A 25,551-nucleotide genomic window follows, 5' to 3' on the forward strand; every position below is an offset into this window, starting at 1 on the left:
CGAAAGGTCGTTAGCATTGCCTGCGCGCAGTGCCACCTGGGGCGGTATTCTCGAGTTTTGTCCCTTTTGCGTCCCTTTCAAAAGTGTTCCCTTTGGCGAGCCCTGATTGGCTAAAAGCAAACAACCGGAAGTGACGTAACGCAAGCGCAACAAACCTATTGCAAACCTTCCTCCACGCTGCCAACGTCCAATACCGCCCCTGGACGCTATAAAAAGGGGCAGCTCTCGGACAGCCCTCACCAGACCTCAAGCATGGCTGGGACGAGCAACGAATGTGAGCGCCACGATCCTTCCCGTCAGCAAGAGACCCCGATAGACTACAGCCTGAAGAAGGACTCCCTTCACCCGTGTCCCCGTGAGTACACACTTTCTCGTTACCGCCCAGCAGTAACTATGTCGCTTAGCTTGTTTTTCACGTGACCATAATGATAGGATCTACCGCTTGGCTATAAACTGCAGCCGTCTTCACCGTGTCGAAAGTATGTAATGGTGGCGGTTTGTTTGTGTGGGCAACGCGGGCTGTGCAGAAAGCTTAAAAAAGCGGTTACTGATTTGGCGGTTTGTCCATAGTAATGAGCAGGTGTCCTGCTTCATTTGACGAACCGTTTGGAGTCGTAGCGGATATTTCCAGTGCCGTGCACTTGTGCCTGTTCCATAACTAACGCAGTTTGCCCGGTCTTGCTTGTATCGTGCAGTCGAGCAGGAGCACACGGCGCCACCCAGCCGTAGGGCCCAACAATCTGCAGACGAAGAAGCCAGAGAATGGCTCGTCTACGTCGGCCGCATCGTGGTCGATCCCGCGCCACCAGCCAAACCAGCGAGGGCCCCCCCGTTCCCCTCCAGCGGCTGGAAGCCGCCGCCATACAACAAGTTGAAAGCCGTTCCCTGTCCCTGTGGTTTTCGCCACTGCCGCTGCCAGCTGCTGCCCTGGGGGTACGCGTACGACGAACTCGACGCTGAACCACCGCGGGAGCTGGTCTCGAGGCTCGCCAGAGAGAACCCCTTGCTCTACTACTTCCTCTGGCAACATGTTATACCCCCGGAGCGACAGTGTTCTGCGGGGACGTGGATCCAGTACTGGCACAAGGCCCTCCAGGCCTGGTCCGCGTACACGGATACGGGAGCGGTAAGTCCGACTCTTCAACGCTTTTGTTTTCCTGCCCTCGAGAAATGTTCTCTCACTGATCGTGCTTTATACTTCCAGCCACGATAGCCCCCCTCCGTACATTGTCGGTGCTCCCCTCTTTATATTACAGCGTTTTCTGTGTTTTCGCTTCTGCGGTCAGCTAACAACATTCAGACACCCTCGTGTGCAATACAACATGCAATTTCGTTTTTTTAAATTCCACCGTTTATTCTCACTGTCACTCCAGCATGCCTGAGCCGCAAGTAATTGGGAACTCGGTACGATTTATTTTGTGAAATACCAGCGTCACTTACGCCTTACTGTGACCCATTCATGTAGCGCCTGTAGTTTCATCACAAATGCTTTTGTTAACGTTTCCTGTTTTTTTTTTCCCTCACCTTCTTGTATTTCGCAGGTGAACCAGGAACCGCACCCATGAATCGTTTGCACGCCAGCCTCCTGAAGACTTCGCAGCGGATTTCGCCGAGCCGTCGAAGAGTTGCCGCTCGAATCCACGTTTCCCGCGAAGAAGGCACACGGGATCCGGTTCAAGACATAGCGCCTCGTCATGCTCTTCTCGGAATAAAATGAAGATACCACCCCGCAATCACAGCGTTTTGTCCCTCATGCTTGCGCCAGCTGCGCCGTGTTGAGGCCAGCTGCGTGGCATTCAAAATTTCGCTGTGCCGATATCAACGATGCATGTAGGAGGTGGGGGTGGGGAGGGGGGGGGGTGGAGTGGGACGGTTTATTCAATGCCGTTTTGTGTATGGTGTGCGCCAGGGATCACCGACATTGTTGGTCGTGATTTATTTTTCCAATGCATTGCAAAAGGCGTGAAGTGACGCCAATTTTTTATGAGCCCACAGACAGTGTTGCCTAGTTTTTTACGGCTGTGGGGGCTAAATTTGGCCAAATGCCACGGACAATTTTTTTACGGTGCTTTGACTGTGGCTGCCTCGCCGCGTTGGGATTGGCGCAGCGAGCAGCCGCCGCCGGTTGCTGCCGGCAAAATCCCCCCGCTCAGCGTTGGCGAGAGCCGCATTCAGTGCTTTGTTGTGAAGTGAAGTAAAATTCATCGCAGCTGAGACGCAGCGCGCGAAGACCGCCGTGCTGTACGGACCCAAACACTGCTCCCGTCGTCTGCGTTCGCTTTCTCGAACCGCCCGTACCGCGATGCTGTTAATAAACCGGAAACAGCAGAGGAGAATGGGAAGAGTGCTGTGCTCAGTGGCCTCATCGACATGGCGGCTTCACAAACATGACGTCAGGGCCTCTCCTAACCTTTTCTTTCCTCCATGTGTATGCCAGAAAGCTCGTTAGCTATGTCTCATCGCGTGTTCCGGATGAAGCGACTTCTACTTGGTGTTGGTCACATAGCTTTTTTTTTTTTTTTCGTGTGGAACTACGTTTGCACGCCTTGAATTTCGGAGAATGAAAATTTCACCTGGCCCAATACACACCTTTGCAGTTGTTAACTTTTGCGGAATTTTGTCAAAAAAGCAATGCCGTTTTGTGCCACGAAGCTGCGCGCGTGGGCTTTGAAGTTACGGTGGCTTGTAATTTCGTGTGCAGCAATAAATTTATTCAGAGTCCAGCTAAAGGCCCTATAGGCGAGGGTATAAGATAGGGGGAAGGGAGGCAAGACAACATTATACAAAAATACTGACAAAAATACAAGACGCATTATAACATATAGCTGCAACGCGCTTATGGTCACTAGATCCAACGGGTCATTAGATCCAACGAGTCAGGAAATCCACTAGGTCACGTGATGCCCGAGTCAGAAAATCCAATGAGTCAAGAGATCAAACCGAGTCAATAGATCCAACGCATCAATTGATCCAACGAGTCAAGAAATCCATCCGAGTCCCTAGATCCAACGAGCCATTACATCCAAAGGGAGGAACCGCGCGTGCTTGTATTTCTCGGGATTGGGTGGTCGTTGCGTTCATAGGTTTGTTTTTGTTTACTAGCATCCACGAATAACTGGTTGATGAACTACTAGCACTCTCTAAATGTCTAAGTGTGAAAGCAATAACGAAATGACTGCAAGATTTTCTCACCATTGAAGTGGTACTTATATTGTACAGGCCACAATTAGGTCTCAACCGTGAATTAGATATGCATACATTTCGCAATTAAAAAAATAAACATTGGGCATAACTAAGTCGTCACAAATTCACAATTCCAATAATTCGTCTCAGTCGCTAGCGCTGCTATTCAAAGAACATTTACAGGAAAAGTGATTAAATGAAAGAGGATTGATGAACGATCCTTATAAATATTTACAATTTAAATCGTTTAAAAAAATGCGGATTCATAATTGTGCGTAAATATTGCAATAAGAGAACCGACGCCGTTTTTAGAAAAGTAAATCTTTGAGATACTGCCCAAAGAGGAATCATACAACGCGATTGAGAAACCCTTTTTATACACAATTTCTGAAGAAATCGTTTCGAAGAAATTAAGTGCAATTATGATTATGCCGGGATAAAGAAAATATTAACATAAAAAAATCTGTAGTTGATTGAAACTTTTCACTATGTTGTTTGTTTTCCTATCATCAATTCCTGGATCATCGGTTTGTACCGAAATCAACCTGCACTGGAACGTGCGGGTGCTTAACTCTATGTGTAATAGTATGTTCATGCACCGAAAAGGCCTTGTAAAAATACCCCCAAAACGAATGTGTTATTCTATTTTTTTTTTGTACCCCAAATTTTGGATTCTGAATCCCGATGGACGTTCGCCCTAAGGGTCAGCCACCTGTCCCTCCTCGAATTTATTTCGGCACATGGGAACCGGGGAAGGGGCATGCATGGCGCCGGCTTCGGCGGGAGCTCGCCTAGAACCCTTGCACTTGGATCGGGCCACCGCTACCATTCGTGTAGCGGTGCAGCGGCCGCTTGCCAAGGCAACCTAGCGTCACTAAATAAGCTAAGCAACCCTTTCAGGAGCTCAATGCGCAGTTTTCCAAGAACGCGCCGAAGCGGACAACGTGGGCGACCGAGGGATAAGAGACGCGAGGGTGAAGGTGAAAAATTCTTCCCCGCTAGTGGACGAATATTCCGGTATTTTTGAGTACGCTGCTCTGCACTATCGGATTCGCCGAACAGAGATTTGTTCCCAGGTCGTCAATACGGATGCTTTCCCCTGTTTTACTATCTTGCACAAATGTAAATATGCGTGCATAAATTTTGTTGTCATACTGCAAACTTCGTCTTCATGGCACTCATTTTACTTTGGCAACGAGAAGTCCCCCGGAAAGCGCAAAGCCACCTCAACCTCCAGTTGGCGACCAAGACGGAATGTCAACGAACAATCACTCTGTTGTTCTTGGTTCCTCCCCAACTTTCCTGCTGAAAAAATATAACTGGACGGGAACCTAGTTAACACACAAGAAAAAGTGATATTTCGCACTGATCAAGCAGTGGACTCGGATATGAAAATCCGAATAGTTTGCGTGTCATTAAATATCAAAAGTTACTACTCATACACTTCAAAGGGATATTTCAAAGGCCATGATGCCTTGGAGAACAAAGTTATAAACTTGAAACTGCGCACAAAGCAAGCTTTTGCCCCATCATTGGCTGTGCGAAAAGTCATTGCACTGCGCTCAATAACTTTACAGTAATCACACCTGGAAAAATTGCGGTAAGCCGGAAAGCTGCACCTGGTTTTCCTTTATTCAACTATTTGTTATACATCATTCTTTCGCGAGTAGGTGGCAATTAAGTCATTTTTTTACAATGCAGCTGTAAGTCGCTCGCTCGTGTGCATTTCTACTTTGCCCTGTTATGTCAGCAGAATCGTTTATCAGATTACGCTTTGCGACAAAGCCCCAACTTATTTGGGAAACTACTGTAGCGTAGACATCTCAGGTAAAGTTATGGTGACGCCTGACAGATCTTTCATCACGGCGAGTTCATTTACTTGCCGTAATTAGGTGGTCCACAGTGAAATGGTAAGTGTTGAGGAATTATCTTTTGTTGTAAACATGTGAACATCTACGCGATGAGAATGGTTACAGAAAATGGCTGTAACTCTTGTTTTGGTGAGGAGACCCCGAAACATATAAATGAAGACTGATTTCTGAGGCGGCTACATGATCGTGGGGAGTTTTAGCTTAGGCGATATCACGGGCAATTTACCAGTCGCAGTTTTGATGGAACGAACATAAAGCCGCTGCTCCTAAGACATTCCATTAGCGCCTTGAAAACAACGTAAAACAGGCAACCTCAGGTTTGTCTGTTAGAACCAAACTATAGCCATTTCAAATTAAATTACTATATTGAACTGAGAAATAGCTTAAAATTTATCACACATAACAATCGTTTTGTGTTCCTTGGACTCGTTCGAACTACGTCCGGTCAATACGCTCGCATACAATATAAAATCTACTCTCGATAGTTAAAAGAAGCCTAATTAGAATGTTTGGTTAACTTGAAGTGATGTTGTAGCTGGTCTCGGCAATTATAGGTGCAATTCAATAGAAAAATTGCCCGATAATTTGAAGCCAAAACTAATTATGTCGGTTGATTGGAAGGTATTTTGAATAAAAACATACATGTGGCCGTCATTTCTTGATTAAATTCAAGATTTTCAGCGCCAAAACACCACCGTGCACCGTGTTACGTCAGCGCCATGGCAACTGGGGCCGCGCGCAGCCAGGTCCGTTGAAACTCGCACCAACGTACACATCCCTAGGTTCTTTGTACGTTTTTTGCTGCACACAACTCCGTGTAAGAAGATTGCGTGCTGGACGCTTCAGGCTTCAACTTTAGCGATGAGTCTTAACAGTCAGGACAATGTCGTGCGCTTGAATTGGCGAGGGAAGTCAAGGTTGCGACCAAAATCAACAAGGACGACGTGCAGCGTAGTTATGGCAATGCTTTCATGGTACTTTCTGTTTCATTGATTGATTGATTGATTGATTGATTGATTGATTGATTGATTGATTGATTGATTGATTGATTGATTGATTGATTGATTGATTGATTGATTGATTGATTGATTGATTGTAGAGTTTAACGCGCCGACGCAACGCAGGCGATCAGGCGCGCCGTAGTGGAGGGCTCCGGATTAATTTTGACCACCTGGGGATCTTTAACGCGCGCCGAAATCTCGTACACACGGACGTTTTTGCTTTTCGCCTCCATCAGAAAAGCGGCCGCCTCGGCCGGGAATCGAACCCGCGAGCTCGTGCTCATCAACACAACGCGTTAGCCACAGAGCCACCGCGGCGGGTGACACCTGATTGTAGCTCTCGCTACAAAAACGAAAGCCTAAATCAGGCTTCACCTGTGAAAGAGTATATTTGAGGCAGAGTATGCTTTACAGGTAGAAGTTGGGTTTTCTGCAGTGCCTTTTGAGGGGGCTACAGAGGCCATCAGTGAGACACAGAATAGGGTCACTAGATAAGGTATCAGAGTATCGCCACTGGGGCATCCAAGTGAGAGATGGCGGCCATTTTGGTGTTTATCAGTGTTGCGAGAATGCCGCATTTGCGGCCTCGCCGCTAAGTTAGACCGGCTCGTCTGTTAACAACACTGCCGAAGAGGCAGCAAAACGGCATCTTCGGACACACGTCTGCTGCTGAAATACTGCGACACGCGTCGTCTTAGATTCGCGTTCAGAACGACGTCAGTTGCGCGCAGCCGCTGAGCGGGGAGGAAAAGCTAAGACTGCCACAGTTGGGCTTCTTGCAGGTCTTCCCACGTGTTATGAACTCCCAAAGCGAGTAGTTTTTGGGTCGCAGTAGCAGTGGGGAGGCCACGCGCAGTTTCTTGGCGAATCATGGTGTTGAGCCGAGCCTTTTCAAAACAACAGAAAAGGAAGAAAGAAGAATATCCAGCAGTGACGTGCCGGAAGGAGTTGTATGCAAATGTGACATAACGTCATAACATAACATAAATGTGACATAACATAAGGTAGTGTAACGTCCCAATCGCGATGGTCTATGGAGACGTACATTCCAAGCATGTCAGTGAGCGTTTTGTTAAGCCGCTCAGTAAGGCCATTTGTTTGAGGATGGTAAGCAGTCGTCAGTTTGTGCTTTGTTTCACAAGAGCGAAGAAGGTCCTCGACAGCCTGTGACAAAAAGTTCCGACCACGGAACGTGAGCAACTGGCGCGGAGCATCATGGCGCATGATGATGTCCTCCAGAAGGAAATCGGCGACATCTGTAGCACAACTCGTGGGGAGCGCACGGGTGATAGCGTAGCGGGTGGCAATGTCATGCCCGACGCGCAAAACTATTTCTTAGGGATTACCCCATGAACACTTGAGAAAAAATAAATTTGTCCATACCGTTCCCCTATAAAGCTTCGCTGGTCTTCCACCTTCGCAGAGTGTAATAGCTCCTAATTTTTAAATGCAGAGCATTTCTTAGCCTCGCCTGTTCCTGCGTCGGACGGTGTCAACAGTTCCGCGTCCGCAGCAGGTGCGCCTCTCCTTCCCTCCTCTCTCTCAACAGCAGCTGGCGCGCGCATGCGTCGTAGTCAGCCCGTTCGCTCCGTCGCGGTCTCGGCGGAACAGGTGCGTGATAGCAGCGCGGTGGGGCGTGGAAGGGCGCGCGCTCCTTGCGCATGCGCGCTCTCCCCCCCGTACAGCTCTCCCTCTACTGCGCGCGCTGCAAATATAGCGGCTAGCGGTCGCTCGTGTTTCAGTCACTGCGTTGCTCCTTCCTTCCTTGGTTGACGCTCGTGCCCACGTTTACTCGTGTCTGCTACTCCAGCATCACGGAAGAAGCGATGGAAGCAACACTGCCTTCAATCAGTACTGAGGCCCCAATGCTCTGCATTTACTCGTGTTCCCCTCGCGGGAAGGCGCGGGAATTTTTTTCATTGTTGTGGTAAAGCCTTTATCCACCAATAGGGAGGCTGTGGCCATTCTGGGAAGAAGGCAGAAGGGTAGATAGGTTGCGTTTTCATTGTTTGGGGCTGAACAGGAGCTAGGGCTCAGTATGCAGAAAAAAAATTTGGTAGATTTTTTAGCAAGCAGATAAGTGCCGCCGCTTTTCTTGGCGTTAAAAAAATAAATCACAAAATGGTACTGTCGTGTATAGTTTGAGAGTGAACAAGGAAGGGGTTTACTCGTGAGAGATTTTTAAGGGCTACCTTTAATGTTGTAACACTTCGGACGAACGTCTTCACATGCTTCTATGGCAGAAAATAAAAACGGCAGTCCCCGGAAACAACGGGGTAGACATGTTATCATCAGAAACAGCCGCTGAAGGCGGCCCCTAGAGATGATGATGCCTGGCCCGAATGCTTGTAGCTCCGGAGCCCTGAACAGCCCACCCCCCTCCACTCTCCGTCAAGAAGCTCGCGCCCGTGACCGATTCGCGAGATATCGGCTTCCGCGTTGTACGCAGCAGTTCGTCGTAAGCGGTTTTCTATTCGTCAGGCGACAATGCTTTCCCATGTAGGTACAATCCCGGCACTTCCAGGGCGATGCAGCACGCAAATTAAACCCCGCACCTAACCAACCTAACATAAACAATCCGCCCAGATTTGCGGAAAAAACGCGTAATATTGATTTAAAAAAGACTACTATTATACAGTGGAACACCGCTCATACGTCCCCCAGACTTTCGACGACCCGCTTCCTACGACGTATCACCGCGGTCACGGCAAACTCCTCTTAGAAACAATGCACTAAAAACCCCGATGATATGACGCTCGGGTGCACACCGTCCGCTTCATACGACGGACCCTGACCCGGATAAACCGGCGTTTTCCCCATATTTTACATCGCTTCCCCGGTTCGTCCGGACTTTTCTTGATTCTTAACACCCGTTTGACGCTGCTTTTGTGCAAAGAACCACAGGCGGACCAGACCACTTGCTGAACAGACGCAAGCAAGCAGGCAGGTACTCGCCAGCAGGAGTTAACCTTCGACTGTCCCACGCGGCAGCAATGCGCCAACGCGCCAACCACGAGCAGTCAAAGTCCTGGTGGCTGGCGGACAGTGAATTTGAAGCTCCCATCGAGCCGCCGACGAATACGAAAAGCCATACGACGCAACCCCACAGCGATGACAGAACACCCGCTTTCCTCGCACGCTCCATCTGTTTCTTTTTTTCACGATGCTCTCTCTCCCCCTGTCTCTGCTCTCTGCATATCAGTGTCTTTCAAAGCGGCGTTGTCGCTCCGCTCCTTTCTGTTTCGCTTTTTTTCCATCGCCACCTCGTTCGTTGCCCTTGGCCTTGATAATTTCGCACTCTGGCCTTTTCCCTTCTCAATTTGCTCAACCAGGTGTCGGGCTTATCTCACGAGCGCGAGGCGTGGGGCTGATGAGATGGCACGGGGGCCGCGTAGCGCACGGCGCTTGACTGTCGGGCTAGCTCGGACGCCGTGTAGAGGAGGGGCCACAAAATAGTTTTCTTTGTATAAAAAATTTATTCCAACTAAATGTTTGCAAATCACGCGAGAACGCACTAAATATAGTAGTTTAAATAAGTTCTTAGTCCAGCTGTCACGTGAGACCGTATACTAGGGCGGCATTTACCAGCATCCCGTCATAGGACACCCCCCCCCCCCCCGGTCATGCGACGCTTTTGCGCGGTTCCTTGAATGTCGTATTATCCGGGTTCCAATGTAGTACAAAATCATGCAACCCCCTATCCAACGACGACGATGGTTGAACGCGAAGCTTTCTCGAGTTGGATTCTTTGGTTGGCCAATCCCACACTGCTACTCTGGAGGTACGCACCAATTTTCTACAATACCCACAGAAACTCTCGGGTGTGCACTCCGTAGGCCTAACGTTCGGGCTTGGGGTGTTCGGCGTGAACCGGTACCTGCTGCATGGCGTTCGCTTCGACCGTGTCGAAACGGAGCAGTCGTATATACGCCGGCATCATAACGCTAGGGACCCAGGTTCTATTGTGATGATGATGATTATGCCCTCAAATTTTTTAGCACGTACCCACAAGGGGGGATTGGCCAGGGCTAAATACCTTACTGTAATTCATCCGGCCACGGGAAGCGCGTTGTTTTTCAACTTCACCCAGGATCATTTGTCACCATCGTCAGAGGAAGTTGGCTTTCCTGCTGGGCGTATTGGCGTACAACGACATCGCTGAGGACACTACTTTAAAATCTCGAGAGCAAGCCGGTAGCGTCAGAACACGTGACTGTTCCCCGAGAACGAACAGCAGCGGTTCCCTTCAGCATTTGCTCAAGAGAAAAGCACGAGTGTCCAAAGCGAGCCAGCAAATGGCGCTAGACATATACGAGAACTTCCGGGCTTGTACCCATACGGAAGCGGAATTTCGCCTTTGTCAGCGCTGCTACACGTAGCAATGTTGTGAAGGTCACCATCATCATCATCAACAACAACATCACTGAAGAACCGCGCCCAACTAAATTCGATTTGTCTTTGGAACCTCACACGGTTTGACTCGCCGTTTCCTCGTCTGCGACTACGCTACCGCAAGCCACGGTAGGTCACGAAATTTCCCGTACCGTTTCCTTGTAGTTCCTTGTTGCTGTACTGTGCCAGGCGGCTTCGCAAAATCACCCAGAAGCATTTCGCTGTTCGTGCTGCCAACGTGCCACTCTTTCCGGTCCCTCCTCTCCCAATAAAAGTGCTTCTCCTTCTAAAAATCTTGAGGGCATGATACATAGCACGGAAGTGCTCAGAAAAAGACGTTTTCCCAACTGCTCCAGATTCTTTGGCCGCGTGATTTATTTGTGAAATTTTTCAGGGAACAAAAGAAAAATGGGCACTCAGTGGACAATCGTGGCGGCTTTCCTCTACTCCGAAATCGCCGCGGTCATTCTTCTTCTGGTTCCGTGCATCTCCCCGAAATCGTAGGTTTTGTTGTTCTGATAAGCGTACACTGTTCAGTGCACCGATGACCGGATATAGGCTCACTTTTGCCAATGTTAAATTGCCTCACGTACGGGTGCCTGCCTGACATCTAACGAATGGTCTTTTCTTTGTATTTTTTTTGTTTGTTTTTGCGGGATCAAAGATGGAACAAGGTATTCCAGTCGCGGTTCCTTAAATCCCTTGGGGCCCAAGCGGACAACTACTTCAAACTAATGATCCTAGCCCTCGGCTTCTTCTTCTTCGGTAAGTCGTTACCCCAAAACTGAAGCAGTCGATATCACCGGGTCGCGGCGCTGAAACAAACTTTCATGTGTTTTTTTAGCACAGAGTACGCATTTTACGAAAGCTGTTTTAATAAATTACCGGTCACGTGCGCCCTCCGCACGCACTTAACGGGAATATAAGATGACATTTGCCGCCTCCTTCTTTTTTCGCGCAGCCTCCGATTGGAATGGCTTTTCCGCTGGCCTTTCAACCATAATGTTCCACTCAACATTCACACAAAATGTCACTCGCTTCTTTTCAATTCGAATATTTAAGAATGTTCCTTTTTGTGCCCCTGATTCTCGCTTTGTATTTTTTTCCCCGTTTTTCTTTCGGCAAGGTGGTACGCCTGTTAATATTTATACCGATCCTGCGTATGTATTCGTTTCGTTTCTGTAGTGGTTACCCCCGTTCGTACTTATAGTATCTGTTTCCCACCCCTTATGTAACACCCCGCCTGGGGGTCTTTAAGGTAACAAAGTGATGTGATGTGATAAGCTGATCAGGTAGGGCCATAGCCAGAAATTGTTTTCGGGGGGTTACGGGTTGTCGGAAGAGGGAAAAGAAACATTAAGCCTAACTTACGCGCGGCCTGGAAAAAAATTTCGAAGGGGGTTATCCTGTCAACTCATCCTATTCTAATCATTCTATCAAGACGATGATTATCCTATCAAGCCATAGAACCCGCTGTAAAATTTACCGCTTCCACAAGAGAGTACAGCTTTCTTAGAACTGGTTGTTCGCCCCCAAATTTGGACAGTGTATATTATTACAGGAGCGTTCGTTGACTCAGCAGGTTGAACATCCGGGGTCCTGCGCAAGCAAAAAAATGAAACACGAAATGAAACACCGCGCAAGAAAGAGAAAAATGCTAGCGCATCAGCTTGCGTCGCTGCAAATATCAGAAGGCACCTTCTGCCGCCCCTCCCACATAACTCCCATTCCGCTCCCCCTCCCACCGGTCACGCGCCCCTCCCTCTCCCGGCTTGCTCGTGCCATGCTGAATACAGTCGAGCTTCCTACAACTTAGTTCAATTTTCCCACGTTCTCGCAGTGCCAACGCGCCATCTTTGGGACATCGAGGTTTCGTCTCGCCTCTCTTCGACTCTGTTTTCAACGTGTTTTTTTTTTATTTGTTTTAGAAAAAAAAACACTTTAACGTATATTCTTCATTAAGAGAACGCTGGTACTCTTGAATTTGTACTGATATTTTGCCTCAAATACGCGTGAAGTTTCGTTAGCGTTGAATATTGTGAGCCATGTATGGCAGCAGTTCATTTGCAGCGAAGCAGACAGGTATGCACGCGGCCAATTTTTTTGGCCGGGTGGTAAGTAGTAGACCTTAATGATATACAAACAAAAGACAGACAGACAGACAGACAGACAGACAGACAGACAAAAGGCATATCGTCTTCAAAAATAAAGTAATCGAGTTAGAGGAAAGAGGAGATTTGTGTCTGATTGGGAATCGAACGAGAGGTACTCCGTAATGCGAGACAGGCACGTGTCCTCAGCGCCACCATAGCTCGATGACTGTAACGGTGGATGAATGTGTTGTGCCCTATATGGGTCATTTGAGCATGTCATTACCCAATTACTAATTAGGCCAGTTTGAGCGTTAGGCCTAGCGTTACGTTTTGGGGTCTAACAATGTTAACGCGTATACCTGCAGCTTAAACGACTTTGACGTTGCTCGGAACGTACGTCGTCAAATTAAACGATAGGGCTGCAAAGTGTTAAGCCTAAAAAGGGCCATTGGCACAGCCGCAAAGGTGAGTTGGCTGAATCTGAAGACGCATGTATGTTCGCGCGATCCGGTTTCCGACGCGGCCATGGACGCGCGCGGGAGCGGCATATCCGGGTGTCTTCCGGCAACCAAACCGGTTTCCGAAGCGGGAGACGCGTTTGCACAAGCGCTCTTTTCCGCTAGTGTGTGTGTCCCCAAACAGGGATTGTTCGTTTGGTGCGAGTCCCATATTCTCACACAGCACAAAGGTTTATAAGCCAACGCGTACCACCGGGTTTCTCATTCTTTGTGAATCTCGAGACTCAGCGCACAGTGCATGCGTACCAACGGAGCAGAAAACACCGGGAAAGATGCATTGGCAAGTGCTTTCCCCACGATGTGACCAACGCAGGATTGCATCAGATAAAATCCTGATCCGCGAGGTGCCTGTGGCTAGTGAGCGTAATTTTTACGCACAGCAAAAAGCACGGAAAGGTGCGTTCCATGAAGGATGTGTGCGCGCAACCGCACTCCTGCCAAATCGATTTCACAACAAATGCTCTTCGTGTTGGAATCGCATGTAACGTTATACTCTGCACATTCATCCCGGGTACAGAAAACAGCATGGTGCTAGCAGTGAAAACTCAATCAACCAGAAACGTGGCTTATGTAGACTCTAGACGGCCATTTTAAAACAAGGACAGGAAAAACGCTGTTCAAAAGAAAAAAGTTAATACGCTATATTGACCCTCCCAAAATGGATTTCTAGCGAAGCTCATGCAAAACCGCTACACCTGTTGACGGAAATTTTCAGTGTATTATTGCTTTTTAGCAATGGTGGTCGCAATAACATTGCCGCCTTGAAAAATCCACACACGATCTGTACTGTGTAGCCGAGTTGGCGAGTGCGAAGTTTTCAGAGGCAAAATGACCAGTCCTTTTTGTGTTTCGCTATGTCGACCTTGATTTCCCCGGCGGTAACTACCGGTGCGTCTCGTTCTTATGTAAACCATGCGATGTGCTTATGCATGAAGGTGTCGATGTATGTTCTCGATGCTCCTGGGGTGATGTAGATTGTGGATATTAACACTCTTTAGCTGGTGTTTCCCCACAGACATCCGCACAGTCGGTGGAATCGGAGTCAGGCTCCCTCATCAGCAAAAATATCACGAAACGTATCATGAGCGCTGAACTTTACAGGACGCCCACAGAAAGAAGGACACACGGAACGGTTGATGCGCTTAAAAAAGTTTAATGAAAAAGAAAACGTATAAATACCCCTGCCACCACGAATCGCATCGCAAACGCGCGCGTCTCTTATCAATTCATACAAAAGTATTCAGATTGTGTGTCTCTCTTGCCAGCAACGAAACAGACGGAGAACTAACGCACTCACCCTCAAGGCCCGAAGTCATACAGAATGCTTCCCAGATTTCCCTTGTCACTCTGTCACTGGACTTAGAGAGTACCTTCGGTTTTTGGGAAATCTATTTGCACTTGGCGCAGTGCTGTGCAAGATTGCCCGATACAGCCGTCGGCTGACACAGCGCACGGTGCTCCTTCAGCCGCTCATTCAGCCGGACTGCGTTAGTACTCCGTCTATTTCGTTGCTGGCAAGAGAGACAGTATCTGAAAACTTTCGTAAGAATTGATAAGAGACGCACGCGTTTGGGATGGTATAGGTGGTGGCAGGGGTATTTATACGTTTCCTTGTTCATTAAACATTTTACAGTTGCTATTACGCATCAAGCGCTTCGTGTGTCCTCCTTTCTGTGGGCGTCCTGTAAAGCTCAGCGCTCTAAGTTTCATGATGTCTCGATACCAACTAGCCCAACACCAAGCCTTGATTGATTGTAGGGTTTAACGCGCCGACGCAACGTAGGCGATGAGGCGCGCCGTAGTGGAGGGCTCCGGATTAATTTTGACCACCTGGGGACCTTTAACGTGCGCCAAAATCTCGTACACACAGGCATTTCTGCTTTTTGCCTCCATCAGAAAAGAGGCCGCCGCGGCCGGGAATCGAACCCGCGACCTCGTGCTTAGCAGCAGAACGCCTTAGCCACTGAGCCACCGCGGCGGGTAACACCAAGCCTTATTGAAGCATACATATGTTACATTACGCGACTTTTGGGACTTACACGAAATGGAAAATCCCGGAAAAAGCGTTGGCCTGGGCGCTTTTCCGAGCACGTACTGGTCTGTGAATATGTAACACCGTGTTAGTTTTAAGGCTCACACCAAATAACACTTAAAGGAGCCATGAAGAGAAAACACAAATTTGGTTAATTCAAAAGATTGTCTCGTTAGAATCATACTGACACCCCTTTTAACGTAAACTTCGCTCAAATAAGCTACATAATTAGGAAAAACGGGAATGGTCATGCGACCCACCAGCTCATTTCCCGCAACAGAACCTGTGATGTCACATGGGCTAAGCTCTGCGATTGGCGGAGGCTGGCAGAAGCAGACGCAAATTAGGTAGAGCTTACCAACTAGACGAACGAGCGATTTGCGCTTAAATTTAGGGCACATTCTTTACAAAGCAATAGGAATGATGGGACAAACAGTGGAAGTTACGAAAGCACATGTAAACATAGAAGTACTGATGCGTTCTGCTGTTCGTACTGCGCACAGCATGCTTTGGTTTAGCTGCACAGCACTACGGGGCTTGGGGTTGTCTCAGACGACACTGGCCGATTGACGCAAGCAACGGTGTCTTACGTGACCCCATTTGTCGAGCGAGCACTGTTTCAGGGAACGAATATTTTCTCCCAGAACAAAAACAAGCCAGGTTTAAATGCGGGCAAGAACAAACCAAACGCTTGCCACGGTATGGTGGCGCCATCTAGGTTACGGAACGTAAAGAAACGCGGGAACAAACCAACACCGCTACAGGGTGGAGACAACCTTTGAACGGTCCCGTGCCGCCGCAATTGGGCCAACGGGCTCAACGCGTTATTCTTTTCGTTTCCCACGAGACCTAGCAACGCGAAACAGACAATATGATTCAAACTTCTTCAGTAAACCGCGTTGCGGCGATAATTTTAGCGCGGTTTTGACACAATGACTTGCTTCGGCGGCGAGCGAGCAACCGAACATGGCGGCGCCAGCGTTACGTGTCTCTACCCTGCACGGGGGATGCGTGAATGAAGGTACTAGTCTCTAGGCTGCAGAGCGGTCGGTTCCCGTGATGTCACTTGGGACCACGAAAACGCACGATTGAGCGGGAAAATCAAAATTTTAACCTAAATTGTTGAATTTCTCAGTGAATAAAGCACCGTTTGTATCCGGACAAGCGCTGGGGGCACTATAAAACACGAAATCTTTCGAATAAAACCAACTTGCATTTTCTCTTCATGGCTCCTTTAAGTCTGCTTACGTGCTTTGACGGGAATAGCCTCGATACCTAACCGTTTCTTTACTGCTACATCGCATTTGCTTCTATTGCGTCTTTCGGCACAAATCACTTCGAAAGGCTTCGTTACTGCTACATTGTGTTTATGTCACTTTCTGCGCTTTCGTTTCATCGTATTTGGTGCGAAAGGCTGCAAAAGGCGGCCTGATACACGCCATAGCTTCCCCGGAATTAGAGTTCTGCGCGCCGGGCATGCACCTGCTTTGCTCACGTGCCTTCACGCTCACTCGTCACGCGACACGCACTGCTTTAACTTTCCTTCCAACGCTGGAATCGTGCGGAGATAACGCACCGGTAGCACGCTGGGCTGCTCCTCTGCACACCCGGGTTTAAATAAAAAAAAACAGATGTGTTTTAAACTACGTATTTACAGCGGTGGTTATTTCTGTAGCGGACAGCAACTACAACAGCGAGGGTTCTTCGCAGAATGGGGCACTTCAGAGCTGTTGAGGTACTCCTAATCAAGTACCTACACAGCCAATGCCATCACACATCCCTAGGGATTGGCCAACCAAAGGTTGGCCGAAGAGGTCATAACGTTCAACGCATTCGTTGCTACCCAACAAGGAGGAGAGGAAGAAGAAGAGGTCGTCGCTCGTCGCCTGCGAGCTCAAGACACGTACCGGGGGTACGCGACACAAGGCGCTCTGCAGAAGGCGACGGCCAAGGTGGCTATAATGTCACACACCGAATTCGCCCACTTACCCATGGAGATTCTCATCGTCCCAAACAAGCCTTAGATAATCACTACAAACATCGACGTCGTCGACGGGCTTGTCAACGGAGCGGTGGAAACCTTGAAGTGTCGAGTCTTGATGTATGGGCGAATGTTTCACGGTTTTTCCGATAAGGATTTTAGCTTTGCCCCTCTCATCATCATTCACTTCGTGGAAATGGCGGGATTTTTTTTTCTCAGATTAACTCCGCATAGAAATTTCCCTCTTCCCACCAACGGCATCCCACGATACCCATATATCCTCATTCCGCGGACACTCCCACTTTTTGCCTTATCGCACTGTTTGTACTATCAAGCTGTCTTGCTCTGACCCGTTCTTCCTAGAACGACACCCACAAGACTCCTCCCCCTCCTCCTTCGCCCAGAAGACCCGCGACAAGACCAAGACCCTTCCGATTCTTGAGCCAACTTTGTCTTACCCAATTCCTTAACCCGCTTCCCCCAACAGGCCTAGTTAGAGCCCGCCTTGCGTATACAATAAAGACTTTTCTTTCTCTCTATTTCAAAAACCCGGTGGTAATTAAGCGTTGGCCAATACACCTCTGCGAGTATATGCAGCTCTGCGGTCATATAACACTGGGAGTATTGGGACTCGCACGAAGCGAAGAATCCCGGGCGTAAGCGTCGGCCAATACACCACTACATGTGTATGTATGTGGCCCCTTGTAGGCTTAACTTAGCCCTAACGTTGAGCCCAACGACATAGTTTTCCGTAACGCAAAACTCTCTCTACGCGTATACGACAACCTGCGTGCACTGTTACGCCTTTAAACCTCGATGCGTAAAAGCGGGGTTAGAGCGGGCACGCGTGCTGCTATGTGGGTGTGCAACGTTGTATGAGTTAATTGTTGTTCGCACACGGACGACGCGAAGAACTAGAAGCTAACAGCTTCGCTGCTAAAATAGATGAGGGAGGAACCGAGTGCCAATCGCGAGCCCCAAGCTACGCGCAGGCCAGGCCAAGTAAAAATGGCACGCTGATCAGTGCTTCCACGATGGCTTGCAACTGCACGCCTGGTTGCCTTCCCGTATATGTTAGCTTCGAGTTTTATACGGGAATACCCGCCTCATAGACTAGTTCAGTGCGTAAAATCCTCGTTTGAACTTTTCTGCAAATTCATGCCGGCAGATACATATGGTTGCGAATGGAGGGAGGGGGTGGAGGGTACACAATTCGTGTTCAAGGAAATGATGGGGAAGTAACAATTTTCCGTTTACAGATTCGGTACGAGAGATGCGCAAGTACACCACTCACTATCAGAATAAGTACGTGGAGGTGCAGCAGACCCTTATGAGGTTCAGGGCCCAGCGAAACTTCTACATCACAGGCTTTTCGCTCCTCCTTTTTCTGTAAGTAGACCACCTCCCCGCTCTCTGTGTAGCGTGTGTCAACATTTTGGGCCATGCAATACGTTTCATTCTACTGCGTGAAAAGACCGTTGTTGAGGTGGTCCCTGAAAAAAAAAAACATTCCGTAGCGAAAAATTCATATTTCCCAGCTCACTAAAAAAAAGAACGTTCAAGCCCTTTCTGATGGTACTAGCGTCAGTAAATAAGATCTTAAAGAGTGCCACCACTTCGGGCCCGGAAGCGTTTGGGGGCCATTTTGTTTCTGGTTTGCAGTGTTGCCATCTCTCCCAACGAAACCGCCGCCGGTTGTGACGGGCAGTGTGTGACCGGCCTCTCTAGCGTCCGCGCAGCAGAGAGGGAGAAAGAGAGAGAGAGGAGAGGCGTCCAGAAACAAAATGGCTGCGCCCATATGTAAACAAACATCACGTGGTGCCGACCGACCAATGAAAATCCTGGCGGCACATAACAATGAGAGAAAAGAGTGCCGATACTCTCAAGGACTTTATTTAGTGACGCTAGATGGTACCATTCGGTAAAAACTATTGTGATACGCGCTTCACTTTGTGAACGAGGGTTACGCGAAAGCTCTTTTGGCACTCCTGTATCCCATGCCTTTTGGGGATATGAAGATTGCCTTTGGTAACGACTAGGGTTCTCAGGGCACCTATATCCTTAGGAGTTTAAGTGACAATGCCAACTCCACTGAACAACACCACGTAACAGCCGACTGGCTCCATGGCAGAGAATAGCCAGGAACGCACCAGACACAGAAATCGCACAGTCCAACGTTGATTGGAACCCTAGTAAGCTCGCTGGGCGTGCCACTCAGTCACTGGCAAGATCAACTGGCCAGGCCCGGAGGCGTGTGTGCGTTTCCTAGTCAGCGCAATGTGAGCTTGCTATGGGGTTTATATTGCAGCAGAAGCCTACCTAAAGCACACAATACCACCTCAACTGAACGAAACAACAGCCAGAACGGACCTAAAATGGATGGAACAACGCAATTTTAATAAAATAACGTACATAAATGCTTACCGTCGCTAGCTTAGCCAGCCCTTTGATGCCATACATGGTGAGGCGAACCAAACCTAAAGCGGACAGTCACCCACATGAAAAAAAAACGTGAACCGAAACCCACCCAACAGACAAATAACCACGGTGTTTAAAATTGCCAAACAAAATAGCCAAAACGACTTAAAAGTTGTGAAAGAAAAGAAGCCCACAACAGAAGTAGCTGAAACTAATTTAAATGTAATGAAACTGCCCGAAATTCCTTTTATAATGCATAAATGTGTCTTAAATACATGATATGTGTGATAAATAAGAAAAATCTCCAAGTGTCACAAATAATTCAAAAAATGGCTGCGGCTTAGGTCGGCTAACCTTGGATATGCAAAGCAAAAGCTTGGCTTAGTCTGGTTTAGTCTTGGTTTCGCTTTGTTATCCGTCCATCCTAAAGAGCGCTTAACAACACTACGACGGGGAACAGGGGACACAAGACGCCGTCTTGTGTCCCCTCTGTACGAGAAAAACGCCGTGTGTACTAAAAAATACCGGCAAGCAACCACTCGTGGCAACTTAACACTCCCTTCGTGCAGTATTGAATTCAAATTTTGCGTGCTCTGCACGCAAGGAGATAAACAAACCATATGTTTGCGCGGCCCTAGATACAAGCATTTCTCCGGTAGTGCCCAAAGACAAAAAGAACCAGGATGAATTCAGAAGTTCCCAAAGATAAAAAAATTATGACGTTTTTTTTGTTGTTTTTTTTTGTTGTTTTTTTTTTCAAGGGAACTGATAAGATGTGTTGGCAGGTGGTGGTCCGTCGTCACCATTTTCTAAGTGGGGTGCTCTGCTGGAAGAGTCAACTCTGACGAGGAAACAAACCCATCGACTCCATAGAGCACCGGCGACGAGGGGGTGGTCGTCTGATGCGCGGCTTTCGCCGACAAGAACGAAAGAAATGAAATACTCAAACTAGAGTGGAGCGTGTCCAAAATAGCGTGCAATATTGCTTTACACGCTATAGAAGCTGAAGCTTTAGTGCTGAATTTTAGAACAAACAAAGAGGGGCTTATATTTTAACAGGCACGAGAGTACAGGCACTGTACAGTAACTGTACAGGCACGAGAGTATGAAACATTGATGAGGGATAACAAAAAATAGCACAAAGGCGAGAGAGTTAAAGGAGCCATGAAGACAAAATACAAGTTGGGTTTATTAGAAAGATTGCTTAGTCCCGATAACAATGATACCAATATCGTCGCAATCTTCGAACAAATAACGGAGATATTAACGAAAACGTGTGAAGCAGTCGCGACCCCCTAACCAATTTCCCGCAACTTTTCTATGACGTCACGGAACCTTGTTTGTGCGATTGGCGGCCGCCTAACTGACCTGTCGCAACGAGACATGACTGGACGTCTGTAATGGGGACTCTAGTTCCATTTGACCGCATCACTTGAATGCTAACGTGCAGTTAACGCACTGAAAATTATATTTTATTGTTGGCCCGTATGACGTCATTCTTGCTCATAACACGTCACTGTGGCGCAAAATTTGAAAGTTTTTAAATACTTCTTGCTTTTTTTTCGTTACAAAAACATCTTTTGTGGCTGTAATGGAGCTGAGTGAGATACTGAATCCTAGGAATTCTTTCAAATTAAACGAAGTTGTACTTTCTTTTCATGGCTCCTTTAAACGTCCGACGATGATACAAACAAGCAGCATTAACGCATCTTGCTAAATAAGGGAGTTAACTAAAACTTAAACAGTTCGATGCAGATGTTAGACATGAAAGTCCCACAATATTCATCGACCTGGCCAGATGACGCACCGCTGACCGGAGGCGACGTGGCTACCTATGAAGCGTTGCTTCGGTGTAGGCCAGGCCGTACGATTACGAACACAGTGATTCAAGAATCCGGGAGTACGTTGCTGTCTTCAAAGACACCACGACATACCAACGATACTGCGTTGTCTCTGCATGTGCGCTCCTTTTATAGCCGCGTTAACGCGGTGTAAGGAAAGCAACACCTAAGCGCCCCCTCAGTGGGGCTGTCTATTTTAAAGCAAAGCTTTACTACTTTCGTCCAGCGATTTCGTGGAGGATGCGCAAATGACCTTTTCACCGGGGACACACCCCTCGAAGCGCATCTCGTAATTCGCCGGGCCCGCGCGGGCGCCGACAGCGGTCGCCACATCCGCTGCGGCCCAGGCAGCCAACCATCCCCGCAGCCTCCCTTGCATGCGGCGCTGGGTTGTTTCGGGCAACGTGACTCGTCTCGCGCCCGGCGAAGAGGAACGGTGCGTTCGCCATGAATGAACGCCGCGTTCGCCCGGCCTCCTTCTGTGAGCGTTTCACGGAACCGAACGGCTTTGAGACGTGGTCGGCAATACAGCTAAATGAAAGCTTTAGCCAAGCGAAACCAAGACTCAACCAGACTAAGCCAGGCGTTTGCTTTGCATATCCAATGTTAGCTGAGCTTAGCCGCAGCCATTTTTTCCTCTTCCCCCCTTCTCGAAGGATCACCGCAGTTCGACATTGGCAATGCCACCCGGCTTCCGGGCCAGTCTCGATTACTTCTCGTGGCTGCGAAGCAGAGACCGTTGATTTTGAGGGTTACTTTGCGCGCTCTCGCACGTGAAGAGTTCTGATGCTTTTATTCGCACTGGCGGCCGAGGGATAAGTCATAGTCGCCCGCTTCGAGAATTTTCTCGAGCCCTCTTGGGGGGGGGGGGCATAGAAAGGAAATGCGCAATGAACATCCATCAAGACCCTCCAGGACTGGGCATCGCCTCCTCTGGCCGGGCTCACCCAAAAGAGACTGTCATGTCTCCCTGGACACGACAGGATGTAGATGCCCTCGCCTTCTTTACCGCCTTCCCCATCCCTGACTAGACCTTGAGTCACCCTAGAGCCACTAAAGAAGCTCATCTAGTGGCTCTAAGTCACCCCTTATAAAACAATAATTATAATAATAATTCAACAACTTTACGACGTTAACAAAATGCTACACTACTATATATATATATATATATATATATATATATATATATATACAGCAGACAGAAATAAGGGTTGGCAGTCAAGAAAACCTCGGAAAGCAAAGGGGAGAATGTGGCAGGTCATTGAAACAGATAGAGAATTTGGAAATTTGGATAGAAAGTGGAGAAAAAATGGGATCCGAACCCACGACCTCCAGAATACGCGTCTGGTGCGCTGACCACTACGCTACCGGCGGGGCTGTTTCCCCTCCCCCTTCTCGGGTATTTATGTTAAGGTATTTTGTTTTCGTGCGCTTGGGGGTGCTAGCCATGGCGCCACTCGGACTACTCGGAGTGAAGGGGACCTTCTTTTTAACACCCGGGCCGTGACTCGAGTGTTTACGACATTTCGAGGGTGGTCGACCAGCGTTGAACTTAAAGGAGCCATGAAGAGAAAACACAAATTTGGTTCATTCCAAAGATTGCGTCGTTAGAACCATACTGACACCACTTTTAACGCAAATAAGCTACATAATTTGGAAAAAAGGGAATGACCATGCGACCCATCAGCTCATTTCCCGCAACAGAACCTATGATGTCACACTAGAATGCTCTGCGATTGGCGGAGGCCGGCAAAAGAAAACGCAAGTTAGGCAGGGCTTACCAGTTTGCATAGTGAGCTATATGCCCGTTAAACATACTGCACATTCATTTTATGACACTAAGAACGGTGGATTAAACGGTTGAAGTTCCGAACAAACACGCAAACGTGTACGCCAATGCGTACGAAACTACCGCCGGCCGAGCTCGACATCTCGCCGTCGCGCAGACGAATTTTCTGGTTCGAGGCTCTTCGGGGCCAACGAACCGTTCTAGCACGCAAAGCCGCGACCTTGCTTGGTATCTTAATCCCTTGACAGGAGGTTGGCCGTCATATCGCCAACCAGCAAAGGTAAAAATAGAAACGAGGGGAGTAAGGAACAGCAAGCAGCGACGAGATAGTGCCAGTCGTCGAAGAAGTTTCGGAATGGTGTTGGCTTGCTGCTGCCGTTACTAGCTCGTTTCCAGTTTACAACCACTGAAAATTTCAATTTGTTCGAGTACTTTACAATGAAATTTCATTGTTGCGTCCTGAAATGCCCATGTAGTACGGGCAAATCGTCGAGGAAGTGCGACATCCCCGCCGGTGAAGAGATCTCCTTTCATGTGCTGCCCAACGACGAACCTCGGCGAAGCAAGTGGCTACGTTTTGTGAACTTTGCAAACGGAGGAGAAAGGGAGCTAAAGTAAGTACGAATGTGCTCGATTCATTTCCGACGAAGTGATGACGGCAGAGACCCTTACGTTAGCTCACTCCTGGGACATGCCGCCGCTCGTCGCCGACTACTTCAAATCGCCGTCAAAGCGCTCTGAGCTTGGAAAAAAAAAAATACCGTACACACCGCACATTGACGCTCGTATCTTTCTGGTCGGAGCAAGAGCTCGCGCCAACGGCTTTCCATACACGACACCGGTCAACTGGCATAAGCGATACTGCTACTGAAATTGAACTATTATTAACCGTAATAAAAATACGGCACGTATACGTATTCGTCCGTATTCATCCGTCGCGATAGGGCTGATGAGGCAGCGGTGGCGACGGCTGGCCGTTCGTCTGTTGTGGGTATCGCGGAATGGTCGCTTTCCGGTCCATCCGTGTATCCCACAACTCCTGCCGCTCGTGCACTTAGAAGCATTGAGCGTTCAAGTGGTGTGAGGTTGTTAAAAGCAAGCCCTAGCTCCTCGGCGAGAGTTTTGTTCTCCGGATCAGGCGATTCCATGACTAGGGCTGCGGGTGCACTAGGTTTTACTAGTATTTTTAAAATGGCCGCCGTCTCGGTTTTGGCACGAGTTGCCCGCGTGTGGGTGCTATATGGAGTCGACATACTAAGTATCTGTTTCATGAACGGGCTCGTATGACGCCATCGTTCACGTCACGAAATGTGCAATTTAGTGGAAGATTTAAAATTTTGGCTTAAATTGCCTTATTTCTCAGTGAATAAAGCATCATTTGCTTCCGGGAAAGCGCTTGGGGTACTATGAAACCCCTAATCTTTTGAATAAAACAAACTTTTGTTTTCTCTTCATGGCTCCTTTAAGCCCCCTATGGCACCAAGACTGCCATAACAGATGCCCTCATTTTGCATGTAGCAAATGAGAATGGGAAATGAGTGGATCGTTGAATTAAGACAGAAATAAGGGTTGGCAGTCAAGAAAACCTCGGAAAGCAAAAGCGATAATGTGGTAGGTCATTGAAACAGATAAAGAATTTGGAAAGACAGAAAGAAAGTGGAGGAAAAAAAATGGAGAAAAATGCCTACACTTTTCTTTTCCACATTTTTTTCCACATTTTTTTTTCACTTTACTGTAACATAAATACCCAAGAAGGTGGAGGGGGAACAGCCCTGCCGGTAGCGTAGTAGTCATCGCACCAGACACGTATTCTGGAGGTCGTGGGTTCGGATCCCACCCGGCGGGCATTTTTTCTCTACTTTCTGTCTTTCCAAATTCTTCATCTGTTTAAATTACCTAGCACGTTCTCCCCTTTGCTTTCCGAGGTTTTTTTGGCTGCCAACCCTTATTTCTGTCTTAATTCAACGAGCACTTCATTTCCCATATGTATGTATGTGTCTGTGCGTGCGTGCGTGCGTGCGTGCGTGTGTGTGTGTGTGTGTGTGTGTGTGTGTGTGTGTGTGTGTGTGTGTGTGTGTGTGTGTGTGTGTGTGTATTATACGCTGCATAATAACATTAAGAAGTTCTACAATAAAATTAGAGGCAGGACGCGAAGAGTTTGTGACACCGTTATACCAAGTGTTCGTGCGCAGGCATTTTTCATGAACCTGCTACTTATGTCGCAGGGTAATCCGCAAGCTGGTCTGCTAATGAAGCGGCTCAGTCTCTCCTCAAGGTGCGTTGCTTCGCAGTCCCCTTTCCTTTCTTAAACCACAACGTACCACCTTTTATTCTGATGCAGCTTTTATGCTTTGCTATAGTGTACCTCTTAATAGCATACTTGCAGCTAATTTAAGACGATAGTCTTTCTTGGGCTACTTGAACGGGAATAT

At 48.2% G+C, this 25,551-nt stretch overlaps 1 long non-coding RNA gene across 1 annotated transcript; it reads left to right on the plus strand.

Annotated features, from left to right (window-relative positions):
* Positions 1 to 247: 247 nt before the first annotated feature.
* On the plus strand, positions 248 to 1,688 carry LOC144153887 (uncharacterized). The gene is made up of 3 exons (XR_013319406.1): positions 248 to 355; positions 696 to 1,126; positions 1,542 to 1,688. It is a non-coding gene; the product is annotated as an uncharacterized LOC144153887 (long non-coding RNA).
* Positions 1,689 to 25,551: the final 23,863 nt, after the last annotated feature.

Source organism: Haemaphysalis longicornis, unplaced genomic scaffold (genome assembly GCF_048455015.1).
Source record: "Haemaphysalis longicornis isolate Haplotype H1 unplaced genomic scaffold, Haemaphysalis longicornis Haplotype H1 scaffold_9, whole genome shotgun sequence".
NCBI lineage: Eukaryota > Metazoa > Arthropoda > Arachnida > Ixodida > Ixodidae > Haemaphysalis > Haemaphysalis longicornis.